Source organism: Theropithecus gelada, chromosome 17 (genome assembly GCF_003255815.1).
Source record: "Theropithecus gelada isolate Dixy chromosome 17, Tgel_1.0, whole genome shotgun sequence".
NCBI lineage: Eukaryota > Metazoa > Chordata > Mammalia > Primates > Cercopithecidae > Theropithecus > Theropithecus gelada.
Window position 1 is genome coordinate 36,051,962 of NC_037685.1, and position 18,042 is coordinate 36,070,003.

At 41.2% G+C, this 18,042-nt stretch overlaps 1 pseudogene; it reads right to left on the reverse strand.

The window, feature by feature from the left end:
• Positions 1-2,887: 2,887 nt before the first annotated feature.
• Positions 2,888-5,109, reverse strand: LOC112611152 (annotated as a pseudogene).
• Positions 5,110-18,042: the final 12,933 nt, after the last annotated feature.

Here is an 18,042-nt window from a genome sequence, read left to right on the forward strand (position 1 = left end):
AAATCATCACCAACCTGAAGCATGAAAACCTCTAGTTCATTTGTGCTTAAATTGCTCACTAGTGACACTTGAACCTATTTAACATAGATCAGAGATTTATATTTCTTCTTTTGTAAATTATATCCTAGGTTCTCTAGGCTGTTTGTGCTACATTGTTGATTTGCAAGAGCTCTTTACATAATAGTATTTATTCATATTGCTTTCCGTATCTGTGGCATAAGGTGATAGTTCTAATACTTGAGAAGATGAGAGTTGTTTGGAGCTTGTCTTTTGTGGGTGGCTAAGAACAGTGGACTGTAAGAATGCCACTAGATATCTGCAAAAGCAAGATAAGTAGCTGGAAGCAGTGGAGGCGTTTCAGGTAACACTTTCCTGCAGTAAAATAATTGTAGATGAGCTGCAAAGTCTCTACCAGAAGAGCCGACTCTTGCCTATCAGCAGAGGTGCCAAGAATCCCCTCTGCTCCACATCTCAGCTCATTGCTTCATCTTACTCCTGTTCATACTTGACTGCATTAGGAACCTCTCATTGACTACGGAAGGCCCAAGGCCTTGGAGGGAAAGCAGGAATGATGATGAGTATTTGATAAATTCAAACTTTAAGACAAAGGCTGTAGGCAAACGCAGCATTTTCTTAATATCTGTTTTTAATGAGAGTTACAGATAATTACATTTTATGTAGTTTCCAAATCAGATCTATTGTACCATAAACCTATTTATAATTATCAAGTAGCTAAGAGCACAGCACACCTTGTTCTCTGCTGTGTCAAATTTTGCTGAAATCCAGTACATTCACCTCCAGAGGAGTCTTGAAAATATGTCAACAGTGCTCCTGTTTGCACTTAAGGTTGGACATGTGTAAGGCTAGTCGTAAAACAATGTAACTGTCATGCTGCAAGGGCCACTGAAATCCCACCTGTCTCTGCTTCACTTCAGGGATTTTTGTCCTCATTCGCCTGAGAGAGAAAAGTAGTCATTTAGCCAATAACTGTTCGCTAAGTGGCTGCAGAATAGCTTGTGCTAAATGTGCTTGACACTTGATTTGTCTACAAATCTTCAGCTGGGCAAATGTCTGCCCAGTCCCAAGCCCCTCTTTTTTGGATACCAGGTGCGGAACCTACACACAAGTCTCTGGAAACTTTTAAAGGTTAGATGTTTCCTATAAGGCAATCAAAAGTAATTTTCACTACTGTGTACACCTTTTTATGTGTTCCAGAGGGAAGATGTTCGTATGCCTTGAAAAGCTGGATGAAATCCTATCTCGTTTCTATGAGCCTGATACACTCTGGTCATGCTACTTTTATGTCATGGATTCAATTTCCTTATCCAATTACTGCATGTCCTCATAGGTGTCCATAGAGGGGGAGGGTGCTTTTTTTTTCTTTTTTCTTTTCCTTGTTTCTCCAAGAAAGAAAGGTATGCCTTTCTTACTACAAGTCTACAATAACCAAAACAGCATGGTACTGGTACCAAAACAGATATATAGACCAATGGAACGGAACAGAGGCTTCAGAAATAACACCACACATCTACAACTATCTGATCTTTGACAAACCTGACAAAAACAAGCAATGGAGAAAGGCTTTCCTGTTTAATAAATGGTGTTGGGAAAACTGGCTAGCCATGTGCAGAAAACTGAAACTGGACCCCTTCCTTACATACTTTTAAATTGTAAAGGAACTTATTTAAATGGTAAATTATAAAAGTACAAATTAAATTAAATCAAAGGTACAATTTACAATTTAAATTAAATTGTACAATTAAATTGTAAAGGTACAATTTACTTATAATAAAATGCACAGATTTTAAACGTAGTTTAAAGTGTTTTGACAAATGCATACATCTGTGTAACTATCACTCCAATCAAGATTTAGAATATTCCTATCACCCTGTCATCTTCATGCTCGTTCTAGTCAATTCATCTTAGTCCCTGCCACCTTGTTTTCTGTAACTATATTTTAGTTTTGAATGTTCTAGAACTTCATAGGAATAAAATCACTCAGCATGAATTCTTTTGTACCTTGTTTCTTTTGCTCAATAAAATGCTTTGAGACTTAATCTATGTTGTTGTATCAACATTTCATTATTATTGTATTTACATTAAAATACCACAGTTTGTTTATCCATTAAATTGTTGATAGGCATTTGGGTTGTTTCTAGTTTTTGCTTTTTATGTCATTTTATGGACATATATTTTATCAGGACATAAAAAGCATTAACTGTAAATAGAAAGACTGATAAGTAGGACTACTTTAAAAGTAAGAATTTCTGTTTATCCAAAGGCATACTAAGACAGGGAAAGGCAAATTGCTGAGTGACAGAAGATAGCTGCAATACTATAACCAGAATATACAAGTAATTCCTACAACTCATTTCATTTATTTTAAGTAAACATCTAGTAGTATAATTCTTCTGCCTTAGGTTAAGATACATTTGCTTTTATTTAGAAAAATGAATAAAACTACTGAACCGTTTTCCCAAGTGTTTGTACTGTTTTGTAGTCAGCAATGTATGAAAGTCCATGCTCCACCTCTTGGCCAACATTTGGTATTATCATCTTGAATTTTAACCATTCTAGTGAGTATAAAGTAGTTTCTTACTTTGGTTTTAATTTACATTTTCCTGATAACTAAAGTGTTGAGCACCTTTTCATTTGCTTACTGGCTATTCATATGTCTTCCTTTTTTATATAAAATGGCATCTTCTTTATTTTGCATAGATTAATTTCAGAACAAAATTTAAAAAACCCCACAATACACAACATCCAAGCCTGTTGTCAAATTAGGGAGGAAATGGAGCTTGATGCCCTTGTTTCCTGCCTTAGATACAAGGATGGGAGAGAAAAAACACTAGGCATCATCGGAGTGAGGCAGATGGGACAGGGCCACTCAAAGCTGTGGTGGGAGCCCTGAGAACACTACACAGAGCGCACAAGGTTTCCAAGCGTGATCTATTTCCTGATCTATTCTTTCCCTGTGAGACACAACCTCATTGCCCTCAAACTGGAGGATCTCATCAGGAACAGTAGCAGTGGGTTCCTCTGCTGTCACTTCATCTTCATTGATACCAGGCCTAGCTTGATCATGCAGTAGATGTAGTTGGAGTGGGTCTGTGGATCCTCAAGGAAGAAGTCAGAAGAGCAGCTTGGTTTCCAACAGCAGCACCACCCAGTCCTTGACAGCCTTGTCATTCTTGTCCACCTCAGCCTTCTGCCACAGCGTCTCCACAACGCGGTGGTCATGGTGATCACCAGGTGCCCTTTGGCCATCAGGTAACCATCATAGAGGTGTCCCAAAGTGCCTGGGCTTTCACAATCTGCTCCATAATGGCTGTCAAGCCATAGATGCTGGTCACAATGCAGCAAGTGAAGACTCAAGCCTATTGGAAACTGTCACCTTGTCAACCTTCTTATCCAAGATCATTTTCATGAACTTGCAGAGGTTCTCAAGCTTTACTTTGCACTCTTCCATTTTCTTCTTCTCCTCCTCACCTTCAGGTAGCTCCAGACCCTCCTTGGTAACTGAGATGAGGCCCTTCCCATTAAACTCCTTGAGCTGCTGCATACAGTACTCATCAGTGGGGTTGGTATTATACACTACCTTCAAGCCTCGCTTCTGCACTCACTCCACGAAAGCAGAGCTGGCCACCTGTTCGTTGCTCTCACCAGTGATGTAGTAGGTGTATCCTTCATTAAAAAAAAAAAAAAAAAAGACATATTCTGACAGAGATGTCATCTCTTCTCCAGACTGGGAGGTGTGAAAGTGCAGCAGCTCAGACAGGTGTTGCCAGTTAGGGGAGTCCTGGGGGATTCCAAATTTTAGATTTTCAGAGAATACCTGATAGAATTTCTTGTAATTCTCTTTGTCTTCTGCCAACTCAGAGACGAGCTCAAGGTGCTGCTTAACAATGTTTTCGTGAATGGCTTTCAAGATTTTGCTCTGCTGGAGCATTTCTCAAATGTTCAAGGGTAGATCCTCAGAGTCAACCGTACCACGGATAAAGTTGAGATCCTCTGGTATCAGCTCATCACAGCTGTGCACGATGAACACATGAAGGATGTAGAGTTTGATGGTGTCTTTATTCTTATTATTCTCAAAGAAGTCAAAAGGAGCCTGACTAGGGATGAATAGCAATGCCCTGAATTCCAACTGACCTTCTATAGAGAAGTGCTTGACTGCCAAGTGGTCTTCCCAGTCATTAGTGTGGCTATTACGGAATTCTCCATACTTCTCCTGGATGATGTAATCATGGTTTCTTGTCCAAATAGGCTTGGTCTTGTTTAGTTCTTCCTGATCAATGTATTTCTCTCTGATCTTCCTGGTTTTCTTTTTCTTATCCTTACCACTGTCATCCTCCTCCTTTGAACCCACATTTTCAGTCTTGAGCTTTTCCTCATTATCTTTATCCTCCTATTATTTCTTGCCTTTCTCTTCCCCTGCCTCATCATCACTGATTTCCTTCTCTCTTTCCTTCCTCAGATAGAGGGTGATGGGTTAGCCTATGAACTATGAGTGCTTTTCCACTGCATCTTTGACCCATCTCTCTTCTAAGTACTCTGCTGGTTTTCTTTAAGGTGGAGGATCATTTTGGTACCCCTGCCATGGTCAGCACATACAGTGAAGGAACCCCCACCAGAGGACTCCCAGGCTTACTGTTCATCATCATTGTGCTTTGTGATCACAACCACTTTCTCTGCCACCACACAGGCAGAATGAAAGCCAACACCAAATTGACAATCATGGAGATGTCTGCACGAGCCTGAAGAGCCTCCATAAATCCTTTAGTATCAGACTTGGCAATGCTTCCCAAAGTATTTATGAAATCAGCTTTGTCATGCCAATGCCTGTGTCCACCAAAGTCAGGGTGCATTCCTGCGGGTTGGGCATGATGTCCATTTTCAGCTCTTTACCACTGTCCAACTTGTAAGTGTCTGCCAGGCCCTCATAGAGAATCATGTCCAAGGCATCAGAAACTTTAGAAATCAACTCTTGAAGGAAAATCTGCTTGTTGGAATAGAAGGTATTGATAATAAGAGACCTGAGTTAGGCAACTTCTGTCTGAAGGCAAAAGTCTCCACCTCCTCCTCTTCGTGGTGCTCTTCCTCAGGCATTTTGAAAAGAAAAGCCTTACAAGTACTAGAGAGCAAAGTGGGTTGGGACTGTCCCACACGCATGGGGCACCAGGCTGTGCAACAGTGACTTGCAGCCCATATGTCTTCCTTTGAATTGAATTGTCTATTCAAGTCTTTTGTACATTTTTCAAAATGAGGTTATTGTCTTTTTATTGTTGAGTTTTAAGAGTTTCCTAACATACTCTGGATAAAAGTCATTTGTCAGATATTTGTGTTACAAATGTGTTGTGTTTTGCTATTTTCTTAATTTTGTCTTTTGATGAGCACACACTCATACACATACATACAGTGGAATACTGTAAAGTCTTAAAAACAATAAAATGCTGTCATTTACAGCAACATGGATGGAACTGGAGGACATTATGCTAAGAGAAATAAACCAGGAACCAAAAGACAAATACTGTATGATCCCATTTATGTGCAGAATCTAAAAAAGTCAATCTGGTAGAAACAGAGTAGAAAGGTGGTTACAAAAGTCTGGGGGAAGGGAGAGAGATGGGGAATGGGAAGATGTTGATCAAAGGATACAAAATTTCAGTTAGACTGGAGGAATAAGTTTTAGTGATCTATTGCATTGCATGATGGCCACAGTTAATAATGTGTTGTATATGTCGAAATTGCTAAAAGAATCAATTTTTAATTTTCTCACCACAAAAAGAAAGATAATTTGGCACTATTGTGTGAATACCCCAAAAATGATGTGTTGAAAACTTGATTCCCAGTGAAGCAGTGTTACGAGGTGAGGCCTAATGGGAGACATTTAGGTCATGAGGGTTCTACCCTCACAAATGAATTGATGCCTATTGTAAAAGGGCTTGAAGCTGCAAATTCAGTCTCTTGCTCTCTCTTCTGCCATAAGATAGGCAGCAAGAAGGCCTTTCCCAGATGCCAACTCCTCAATCTTGAATTTTCCAGCCTCCAGAACCATGAGCCAATACATTTTCATTATAAATTAACCTACCTCAGGTATTCTGTTACAGCCCCACAAAACAAATTGAGACAGTTGGTGAGGTAATTAGCTTCACTGAATCTTTCTACAATATATACATAGAGCAAAACATCATGTTATACTCATACACAATTATTATTTGTCAAGTAAAATTTCAAAAAAAGTTTTAAAGTATGTTGTTCAGTGTCTAATAATTGGTGAAATTCCCCTTCTCTTTCTGTTATTGATTCATAATTTAATTCTGTTATAGTCATATAATATTTTATATTACTTGACTCTTATGGATCTTATTAAATTTACTTTGAGTTCATTTATAGACTAGCAACAACCTACGTTGGTAAATGTTCTACATGTGCTAACAAAAAATGTCAATTCTGCTGCTAGTAGGTAGAATTTTTCATAAACATCAATTAGGTCAAGTTTGTTAATTGTGTTCTTCAGGTCTTACACAGCCTTATTGATTTTCTGCATACATTTTCTATCAATTATTGGGAGAAGAATATGGAAATTTCCTATATGATTTTAGATGTATTTATTTCTCTTTTTATTTACAACAGTTTGCTTCACGTATTTTGAAGGTTTTGTTTTGTTTTGTTTTTGAGATGGAGTCTTGCTCTGTCGCCCAGGCTGGAGTGCAGTGGCACGATCTCAGCTTATTGCAACCTCCGCTTCCCAGGTTCAAGTGACTCTCCTGCCTTAGCCTCCCAGGTATCTAGGTCTATAGGCACGTGCCACCATGTCCGGCTAATTTTTGCATATTTAGTAGAGACAGAGTTTCACCATGTTGACCAGGCTGGTCTCAAACTCCTGACTTCAAGTGATCTGCCTGCCTCACCCTCCCAAAGTGCTGGGATTACAGGCATTAGCCACCACATCCACCCTATTTTGAGGTTTTGTTATTAGGTACATAAGATTTTATATTATTGTTGGCAGACAATTGTCCATGGGTTGCTTGCATATCTACAGGTTTTCTGAACAAAACCAAGGCATTAACAGTCTGAGCTCTTTCACATTGTGATTATTTTACCTTTTTTTTTGTAAAATAGTTTTGCTGGGTATAAAATTATATGTTTATAATTTTCCTCTTTCAGTAGTTAAAAGATGTTGCTCTCCTACTTTTCCCTTATATTACTTCTGATGCTGCTGCCATTCTTAGCTTTGTTCCTGTGTATATATGTTCTTTCTTCCCTGCTGACTGCTTAAATTTTTCCCACTAAAAAAATTATTATCATATTGTATTAGTCCATTTTCATACTGCTATGAAGAAATACCTGGGACTGGGTAATTTATAAAGGAAAAGAGTTTAATGAAATCACAGTTTCACATGGCTAGGGAGGCCTTAAAATCATGATGGAAGGTGAATGAGGAACAAAGGCATATCTTACATGGCAGCAGGCAAGAGAGCTTGTGCAGGGGAGCTGCCCTTTATAAAAGCATCAGATCTTGTGAGACATAGTCACCATCACAAGAAAAGCACAGGAAAAACCCACCCCCATGATCCAATTACCTCCCATTTGATCCCTCCCATGACATGTAGAGATTATGGGAGCTACAATTCAAGATGAGATTTGGGTGGGGACACAGCCAAACCATATCATTCCATGTCTAGCCCCTCCCAGATCTCATGTCTTCACATTTCAAAACCAATCCTGTCTCCCAAACAGTCCCCTGAAGTCTTAACTCATTTCAGCATTAACTCAAAAGTCCACAGTCCAAAGTCTCATCTAAGACAAGGCAAGCCCCTTCCATCTATGAGTAAAATCAAAAGCAAGTTAATTACTTCCTACAAATAATGGTGGTACAAGAATCGGGTTAATATAACAGTTCCAAATGGGAGAAATTGGCCAAAATAAAGGGGCTACAGTCCCCACACAAGTCTGAAATCTGGCAGGGCAGTCAAATCTTAAAGCTTTAAAATGATCTCCTTTGACTCCATGTCTGACATCCAGGTCATGCTGATGCAAGACGTGGGTTCCCATGGTCTTGGACAGCTTCTCCCCTGTGGTTTTGCAGGGTACAACTGTCCTCTCTGCTGCCTTCACAAGCTGGCATTAAGTGTCTGTGGCTTTTCCAGGCACATGGTGCAAGCTGTCAGTGGATCTTACATTTGGGGTCTAAAGGATGGTGGCCCTCTTCTCACAGCTCCAGTAGGCAGTGCCCCAGTGGGGACTCTGTGTAGGGGCTCCCACCCCACATTTTCCTTCCACATTGCCCTAGCAGAGATTCTCCATGAGGGATCTGCCCCTGCAGAACACCCTTGCCTGGACATCCAGGCATTTCTGTACATCCTCTGAAATCTAGGCAGAGGTTCCTAAACCTTAATTCTTGACTTCTGTGCACCCACAGTCACAATAACACATGTAAGCTGCCAAGGCCTGGAGTTTGCAACCTCTAAAGCAATGGCCTGAGCTCTACATCGGCCCCCTGTAGCCACAGCTGGGATGCAGGGTACCAAGTCTCCAGACTGCACAAAGCAGCAAAGCCCTGGGCCTGGCCCACAAAGCCATTTTTTTTCCTCCTAGACCTCCAGGCCTGTGATGGAAGGGGCTGCCATGAAGACTTCTGACATATTCTGGAGACACTTTCCCCATTGTCTTGGCAATTAACATTTGGCTCCTGGTTACTTATGTAAATTTCTGCAGCTAGCTTGAATTTGTCCTCGAAAAATAGGTTTTTCTTTTCTGTTGCATCATCAGCCTGCATATTCTCCAAAGGTTTATGCCTGCTTCCTCTTGAACACTTTACCACTTAGAAATTTCTTCTGCCAGATATCCTAAATCATCCCTCTCAAGTTCAAAGTTCTACAGATCTCAAGGACAGGGGCAAAATGCTGCCAGTCTCTTTGTTAAAGCATAGCAAGAGTCATCTTTGTTCCAGTTCCCAACAAGTTTCTCATCTCCATCTGACACCATGTCAGCCGGGACTTTATTGTCCATATCACTATCAGCATTTAGGTCAAAGCCATTCAACAAGTCTCTAGGAAGTTCCAAAGTTTCCCACATCTTCCTGTCTTCTTCTGAGCCCGCCAAACTGTTTCAGCCTCTGCCTGTTACCCAGTTCCAAAGTCACGTCCACATTTTTGGGTATCTTTACAGCAGTGCCCCATTACTTGGTACCAATTTATGGTATTAGTCCATTTTCACATTTCTATGAAGAAATACCCAAGACTGGGTAATTTATTTTTTAAAAAGAGGTTTAATGGACTCCAGTTCCACATGGCTAAGTAGGGTAACAATCATAGTGGAAGGCAAAAGAGGAGAAAAGCCACATTTTACAAGACGGCAGGCAAGAGAGCATTTGCAGGGGAACTGCCCTTTATAAAATCATCAGATCTTGTGAGACTTACTCACTATCATGAGACCAGCATGGGAAAAAAATGCCCCCATGATTGGATTACCTCCCACCTAGTTTCTCCCATGACATGTGGGGATTATGGTGAAGCAGCATCATTCATCTGGGTGATACCTAAGGTTTGTTGACTCTCACCAAGGAAATCAAAGATGTGGACGCACAAGGAGTAAGGTTAAGAGCAGAGGTTTAATAGGTGAAAGAAAGAGAGAAGCTCTCTGCACAGAGAGGGATCCCAGAGAAAATGGGTTGCTGCTTCCTCAATGAAATGCAGAAGGTTTTATAGATGAGCTTGAGGAGGCAGTGTCTGATTTATGTAGGGCACAAAAGATTGGCCAGACCAGGTGTGCCATTTGTATCGTGCGTGAAGAAGCTGGCCACCCCACCGTAATCTTTTATTATGCAGACGGGTTCTCTACTTGTCTGGCACCATGTTGCCTGTTCCTTTGCTGTACACATGGTGACAAAGAAAAGGGAAGATGAAGCTTCCATGTTGAACATACCTGGCTTCCAGGTAACCCTTTTCTTTTTGCACAGTTGCTGGCATTCGCCCATGCAAGCTTCCAGCTTGCTTATCTATGTCTGCAGCTCGAGTTTCCAGACTGCTGTTTGTTAGAAAAAGAAACGATTTGGGGGCTGCCTTTTGTTAAAAGAGAAGCCTTGCGGAGGACTGCTTTACCCTCACTATCTGCCTAAGTAATTTCTAGCTCCTGTATCAATGGGAGCTACGATTCAAGATGAGATTTGGGTGGGGACACAGCCAAACCATATCAGATATACCCTGATGTAATTTTCTTCATGTTTCTTTTACTTGGAATTTATTAAGCTTCTTGGAAAATGTTGGGCCGTTATTTCTTCAAATATTTATTTTCCTCTTAACCCCTTCTTCTAGGACATCAATTTCTTGTGTTAGGCTACTAAAACCTGTTCCAAAACTCACAAATACTGTTCTTTTTGGTTTGGGTTGGTTTTTTGTTTTGTTTTGTTTTTGTTTTTGTCTTTTTTTCTCTGTGTTGGATTTCAGATTATTATTATTGCTGTGTTTTCAAGTTCACTAATCTTTTACTCTGTAGGTAGAATCTGTTATTAATTCCCTTCATGTATTTTTTGGTCTCAAATATTGTTGTTTTCATCAATATAACTTCAATTTGGATCTTCTAAATATATATTCCAAAAGTCTGTTTATCATGTCAAGTTTTTGTCTACCTTTTTGAGCCTATTGTTTATATTTATATCATTCTTTACTAATATTATTATTGATGTCTTCATTAGTTATCTAGGGCTGCCATAGCAAAGTCCACAAAATGGGCTTAAACAAAATAAATGTGTTATCTTACAGTTTGAGAAGCCAGAGTATGAAATCAAGATGTTGGCAGAGTGGGCTCTTTTTGAGGACTATGAGGAAAGGATCAATTCCAAGCCTCTCTCTTTGGCTTGTAACTGGTAATCTTCTTTCTGTGTCTCTTCACATCATCTTCCCTTATACATATTTTTCTCTGTGTCCGAATTTATCCCTTTTTAAAGGATACCAGTGATATTGGTTTAGGAGCTACCCTAAACCTCATGTTAACTTAGCTAATTACTTTTGCAATTACTCTATTTCCAAATAAGATCCCATTCTGTGTATTGCAATTTAGGACCTCAACATACAAATTTGGTGGGGCAGGGGATACAATTCAATGCATACAATATTATTTCTGCATGGCTTCTATTGTTTTATTTTTTCTGCTCATTATGGGTTGAATTTCCTATTTTTTGAATGCCTGTTTATTTTTGTTTGGATGTCAGATGCTGTGAAATGTACATTCATTATGGTTTGCTAGAGAATTTTGTATTCTTTTAAATATGTTTGGTCTTTGTTCACAGACACACTTAAATTACTTGGAAACAATTTTGATCTTTTTCATGTTTGTTTTCAAGCTGTGTTAGCTGCGTCCAGAACAATTTTTAGTCTGGTTCTTCTTTACGCCATTACTGTGACAATATCCTTCTGAGGATTGTACTTGATGCTTCGTGGGTGAGGAGGCATTTCAACTCTGGCTGGTGCAGTCATTGAGGATGATTCTGTCAGATCCTTCCTGCTATTTTTTCCGGGCCTGATGTAGTTTCCTCACGTGCATGCACTGATCAGTACAGAGCTGAAAATTCAAAGGGATCTTCCCATGGATGTCTGGAGCCTCTCTATGTAGTTCTCTCCTCTCCATTCCTCTTCTCTATGAGTTCTAGTCACCGTGGGCCCCCTAGATTTTGTCTCCTCAACTTGAGTATATTGCTGAGCCTCTTCCTGCATTGCACCCTGTAAATGCCTTTAAGGCACCAAGCTGGCGCAAGTTTGGCGCTCATTTTGTTGCTTGTCCTTTTCTATGCTTCCCTTTGTCAAATATCTGGGAAAAAAAAAAAAAAACAGCTCATCTATTTTGTCCATTTTGTTAAGTGGGAACATTAATTTGATCCTCTATGTCCTTCTGGCTAAAGTAGTCTTCAAATTTGATTTTTTAAATTTTCATTTAATGCCTATTTATTGAGCTGCTATCATGTGTCAGGCACTGTTCTAAATGCAGGGAAAGGCATCAGTAAACAAGAGCTGATAATAATCCCAAAGAGTGTATAATGTGGGAAACCAAACACTAAGAAACAAATATATAAGTGAACTGTCGGATGGAATTGTGTGCTAAGAAGCAAAATAAGGCAAAAAAAGGCAAACAGAGAGTGCTAATGCTGAGAGAGGATTGTAATTTAAAATAAAGTGGACAGGGAAGATGCTGCAGGAAAGCAATCATTACAGCAAAGACGTGGAGGAGGCAAATGAGCAAGGCATGGAGATGTTTGGGAAAAATGCTTCCGTTTGGGGGAGTAGGAATTGCAGAAGCCCTGAGGCAGGAGCATGCCGGGAGTGCTTAAAGAAAAACAAAGAAGCCAGTGTGGCTAGAATTGAGCGACTGAGGAAGGAGGGAGGGGAAGTATGGTCAGAGTGGTCATGGCTGGGGATGGAGAGGCTGATCTTGTAAGATGTTGAAGGCCATTATAAGCATTTTGGTTTTTATTTTGAATTATACAGAGGAGTAAAATGCTTTCACTTTTGTTGGGCAGGGTCTCCTTAGCTATTATGTTAAGAACAGAGAGTCAAAGTGCAAGGGCAGATGTCAGGAGACCTTGGAATAATCTAGGCAAGAAATTCTGGTGATTGGAGACAAAAGGGGTAGCCGAAGAGGTAGTGAAACTAGCTAGATTTTGGATATATTCTGATGGTTGACAGGATTTGCTATTATTAAGTTTTAGGCTTAAGAAATGCCTCCTCCTCCGTTCAATGAAGGTTCAATATTACCTTGTAATACTACAAATAGAAGAACTAGAAGTTCATACTCTTAATGCTATTTTATTATGCTAGGCCAAACCCTGTGGGAGAGTCTAGAGGCTTCCTTCAGAGACAGTGACAGAAGCAGCCTTTAATGTGCTTCTCCTAGCAGTATAAATCTGCCGTTGACTTCATTTTTATTACACACAGATCCCAATAAGTCTGTTTTGTAGTGCTTTTGACTACCTGAAACAGTAGGAAGACTATTTTTTAATCAATGTGCAAATGAAGAGGAGTTTATATTTTCTTCCAAATCTGACCTTGAATATTCTTTGTAAACACCTAGGTGGTATTTTAAAACTGTCAACAAAATGAGTTCTTAAAAGTTATCCATGTATTTAAGCATTTGGGGGCTTTTCTGATTCCTTTCTTAGCTTATCTTTATTTGATTATATTTGTTTGGGGTTTCAAAATGTACCCCCTCCAGTTTTGCTGCTTAAGTCAAATATGGCTCGCTTTAATAAGATCTCTGAAGGCTTGATCCTTTGTTCATTTATTTATTCATTTCATTTATTCATTCATTAAACAGACATTTATGGAGGGATGCGGTGGCTCACATCTATAATCCCAGCAATTTGGGAGGCTGAGTGGGACTATAGCCTGCACCCAGGAGTTTAAGACCAGCTCGGGCAACAAAGTGAGACCCTGTCTCTACAAAAAATTTTTAAAATTAGCTGCGTGTGATAGTGCATGCCTGTAGACCCAGCAACTTGGGAGGCTAAGGTGAGGGGATTGCTTGAGCCCAGGAGTTCAAAGCTGCAGTGAGCTATGGTGACATTGCGCTCCAGCCTGGGCAACACAGTGTCTCTAAAAACAAAACAAAACAGACATTTATTGAACAACTACTACATATCAGCCTCTGTGCTGTGCAGTGAGAGATAAACTATTTCTTAACTACACATTGCAAATTCCTAGTCCTCAAGGAATATGTTAATACATATAGAGTATATATATAATATATGATGTGATAAAAGTTAGGGAAGTTAGTAGTAACCTGCTGGCATAGGAAGATTTAGGAGTACTTTTTATGGCAGTTTTGGGGAGATGAGTTTTCCAATTGGAGGGTTGGTAGTACAGGATAAAAGAGTGAAGAATGGACATTCCTGTGACAGCAATGTGCATAAAGGCTGTGGGGTGAGGGAAATCATGATGTACTGGGGACCTGCAAGAGCTTCGGAATTGGTTGGAGCTCTCCATTAGACTACGGAGCAGGGCTACTAAGGAGTCAAGCATAGGACAGATTATGAGAAAGGTTGCTCTGACTGCAATGTGGACAACGCATCATAGGATGGCAAGATCAGAGACAGGGAGACCTGTTAGGAGACTGCTGCAGTTGCCTGGGAGAAGGATGCTTATAGCCTGAAATAAGCTACTGCCAGGAGGAGAATTAGAGACTTTCAAAAGATAAGAGAGAGTTCAAAGAATCAGTGTAATTGGATGTATTTGTGGGAAAGAAAAAGGTAAATAAAAGTCCATGCTTTCTGACTGAGACACAAGGTAAAATAACAGTGCCATTGAGATATTGGGCATAGATGGTGAAATAGATTTTGATGACCTGTAATGAATTCAGTTTGGAACAAGTTGAGTTTAAGCTGTCTGTGGATATCCATCTGAAGATGTCCACTGGTTTTATTCACATAGGTCTGGACCTCAGGAGAGACATCCTAGCTTGAAATATATTTGAGGGTAAGAGCATACAGATAGTCATTAGAGTTTTGAGGGTGGACGACATCACGGAAGAAGAGAGTCTGGAGGATTGAAGATGGGCATCTCACATTTTAAAGGATTCACAAAGAAAAAGGAACCAGCAAAGGAGACTGTGATGTAGCAGCCCGGAGGTAAAAAGAAAATCATGGTATGAGAATGGAACTGCCCAAGGGGTTCTTGCTGCCTGCTGCACAAATAAAGACCACAACATTGCAGCAGAGAAAGTTTAATTGACATGAGGCCAGCCATGTCACAGGGGAGATAGAGTTAGTACTCAAAGCAATCCCCCTGAAGTCCTGTCTTTTTCAAAGGCAATTTGGGGAAGGGAGTGGGAGTGGTCACGTAATGGGTGCTTGCTGCTAACTGGTTGTGTTGGAGATGAAAACATAGGGAGTCAAAGCTGTTCACCTGAGCTGAATTGCTCCTGGGTGTGACCACAAGGGCAAGGCTGGGGAGTCCACATGGAGCCATCAGGTCCAGGTGGAGCCAGGGATGTCAGACATGCAAAAAAGAAAAAAAATAAATTCCTGAAAAGATATCTCAAAAGGTGAATCTACAGTAGTGGTGTTATCTGCAGGAGTATCTTGTGACAGGTCCACAAAACTTACCAGAATCACGCTCCTCTCTTCCCTGTAGCCTGGTGGCCTTCATTAGCTTTGCGAAGATAGTTGATGGTTGAGTTTTAGAGAAGGGCTATTATCATTTAAACCATAATCTAAATGTCTTCCAAAGTTAGCTTGGCCCAAAAGCCCAAGAATAATCAAGGGAAAGGCAAAACGAACGTGGGTTAGATCAGATATGTTTTACTGCCATCATTTTCTTATTGTTAAAATTTTTGCGAAGTCTGTTTCAAGGGCAATGTGGAGGTGTGGAATCTGAAACAGGTAAGGACTTCCAGAAGTTGGGATAAGTCAACAGTGTTAAATTGTGATGAAGACTCGGGTAAGAGGAAGCCTGTAGAGCCATTGCATCTAGCAAAAACAAAGCCATCCACCTGTTCTTAACAATAGTAATGTGAATGAAGTAAGGAGCGAGGAGGCCATATTGTAGTGAATTGAGTGAACAGGCTATAAGCAAGTGGAGACAGCTGATGTATACTGCAAAGGAAAAGAGAGCACAGAGCCTAAGCTCACGTGGGATGCGAGGCTCATGAAAGCCTCTGTTGTTGCAGAGGTTTCTTGAGGTGGGAGAAAGGTGACCTTGGTTAAGTGCTGATTAGAATGAGTTGTATGAAAGGAACAACTTTAGTTGTTGAGAAGCAAGGAGGTGCCTGATTAAATAGGGTTTCTGAGGTAGCAGCAATGGTCAGACGCCAGAACATCTGTGCAGCGAATAGCCACACCTAAAAGGAAATGTACTTTTGAAAAGATCAGGCATGGGTTAAAGGTGGATACTTATTATGGATTGAACTGTGTTTCCCCCAAATTCATGTATTGAAATCCTAATGCCCACTGCCTCAGAGTGTGACCTTATTTGGAAGAAAGGTCATTGCAGATGTAATTGTTAAGATGAGGTCATACTGAAGTAAGGTAAGTCCCTAATCCAATATGTTTGATATCCTTATAAAAAGAAGAGGACAGACATGGACATATGAGAGGACAGCTCATACTCATAACCCCAGCACTTTGGGAGGCCAATGGGGGGGGCAGATCTCTTGAGGACAGGAGTTCAAGACCAGCCTGGCCAACATGGCAAAACCCCATCTCTACTAAAAATACAGGAATTAGCTGGGCATGGTGGTGCACGCCTGTAGTCCCAGCTACTTAGGAGGTTGAGGCAGGAGAATCACTTGAACCCAGGAGGCAGAGGTTGCAGTGAGCTGAGATCATGGCACTGCACTACAGCTTAGGTGACAGGGCGAGACTCTTGTCTCAAAAAATAAAATAAAACAATATAAATGGGGAGGCCCGTGTGGTGTCTCATGCTTGTAATCCTAGCACTTTGGGATGCCAAAGTAGGTGAATTACTTGAATCAGGAGTTTGAGACCAACCTGAGCAACATGGCAAAACCCCATCTCTACAACATACCATATGTGTGTGTGTGTGTGTGTGTGTGTGTGTGTGTGTGTCTCCAGGTGTGGTGGTGCATGCCTGTAGTCCCAGCTACACAGGAAGCTGAGATGGGAAAATCTCTTGAGCCCTGGGGAGGTTGAGGATGCAGTGAGCCATGACTGCACCACAGTACTCCAGCCTGAACAACAGAGCAAGACCTTGTCTCAAAAAAAATTTTTTTAATAGTAGGGGGTGGGAATTTGGACACTAACATGCACACATAGAGAGAAAGCCATGTGGTGAAAGCAGAGATCAGAAGATGTGACAGAAGGTGAAAAAAAAAAAAGCCAAAGATTGACAGAAAAGTACCTAGGAGAGACACGGGACAGATTTTCCAAGACCACCTTCAGAAGGAACCAACTCTTGATTTGACACTTTTAGCCTCCAGCACTGTGAGAGGGTAAGTTACTGTTGTCTAAGCCACCCAGTTCGCACTTCGTTATGGCAGCCCTAGTAAACTAACTTGGTGCCAGTGAAATTAAGTTTGCCTGTTGAAGGACAGAAAGTCAAGGGAGTACTGACCTGCTGCTTTTACTTTTATTAAGAACTTGGACCCAGTGTTATTTCTGGGGAGTCTTTAAGGAAGGTGGCTTGGGACACTTGGAGATAAGTGGAGAAGACTTGAAATAACCATTCTGAAAAATGGAAGATAGCATTCTAAAAGGAACTGTAAGAATGTTGGGCGGTATTGAGGGTCCAGTTGAGTTTGGACCTCAGAAATTTACTCTGTGTGTGTGTGTGCGTGTGTGCGTGTGCGTGTGTGTGCGCGTGTGTGTGTGCGTGCGTGCGTGTGTGCGTGTGTGCGTGCGTGCGTGTGCGTGTATGTGCACGTGTGCGCGTGTGCGTGTGTGCATGTGTGTGTGCGCGCGCGTGCGTGTGTGCACGTGTGTGTGCGTGCGCGCGTGCGTGTGCGTGCGCGTGCGCGCGTGTGCGTGCGTGTGCGTGTGCGCGCGCGTGTGTGTGCGTGCGTGTGCGCGTGTGCGTTTGTGTGCGTGTGTGTGCGTGTGCGTGCGTGTGTGCGCGTGTGTGTATGTGTGTGTGTGCGCGTGTGTGTGTGCGTGTGTATGTGTGCGTGTGTGTGCGTGTGTGTGTGTGCGTGTGTGTATGTGTGTGCGTGTGTGTGTGTGCGTGTGTGTGTGCGTGTGTGTGCGCACGTGTGTGTGTGCGTGTGTGTGCGTGTGTGTGTGTGTGTGTGTTGGGGGGGTTGTTGTTTAAAGAGTTCTTCCAGTGGCACTCCATAGTCCAGTGTGATTATTTTGGGAATATATTTTCCGCCACTGAAGTCACAGACAACTATCTTTTTCTGCCTGCCTGACTTTCCCTAGACCCTAGTCCTTAGCAGAGGTACAAAGTTATAAACTATTTTATTCATAGGGAAGGTCATTACAATTATTCAGCAGGCTCTTTGCCAATGTGCCTCTCACATTCTTCCACCACCAAGAACTAATCCCTGGGGCTTAGCTTATAAAATCCATGACTAAAAAATATTTTTGTCTTTCAT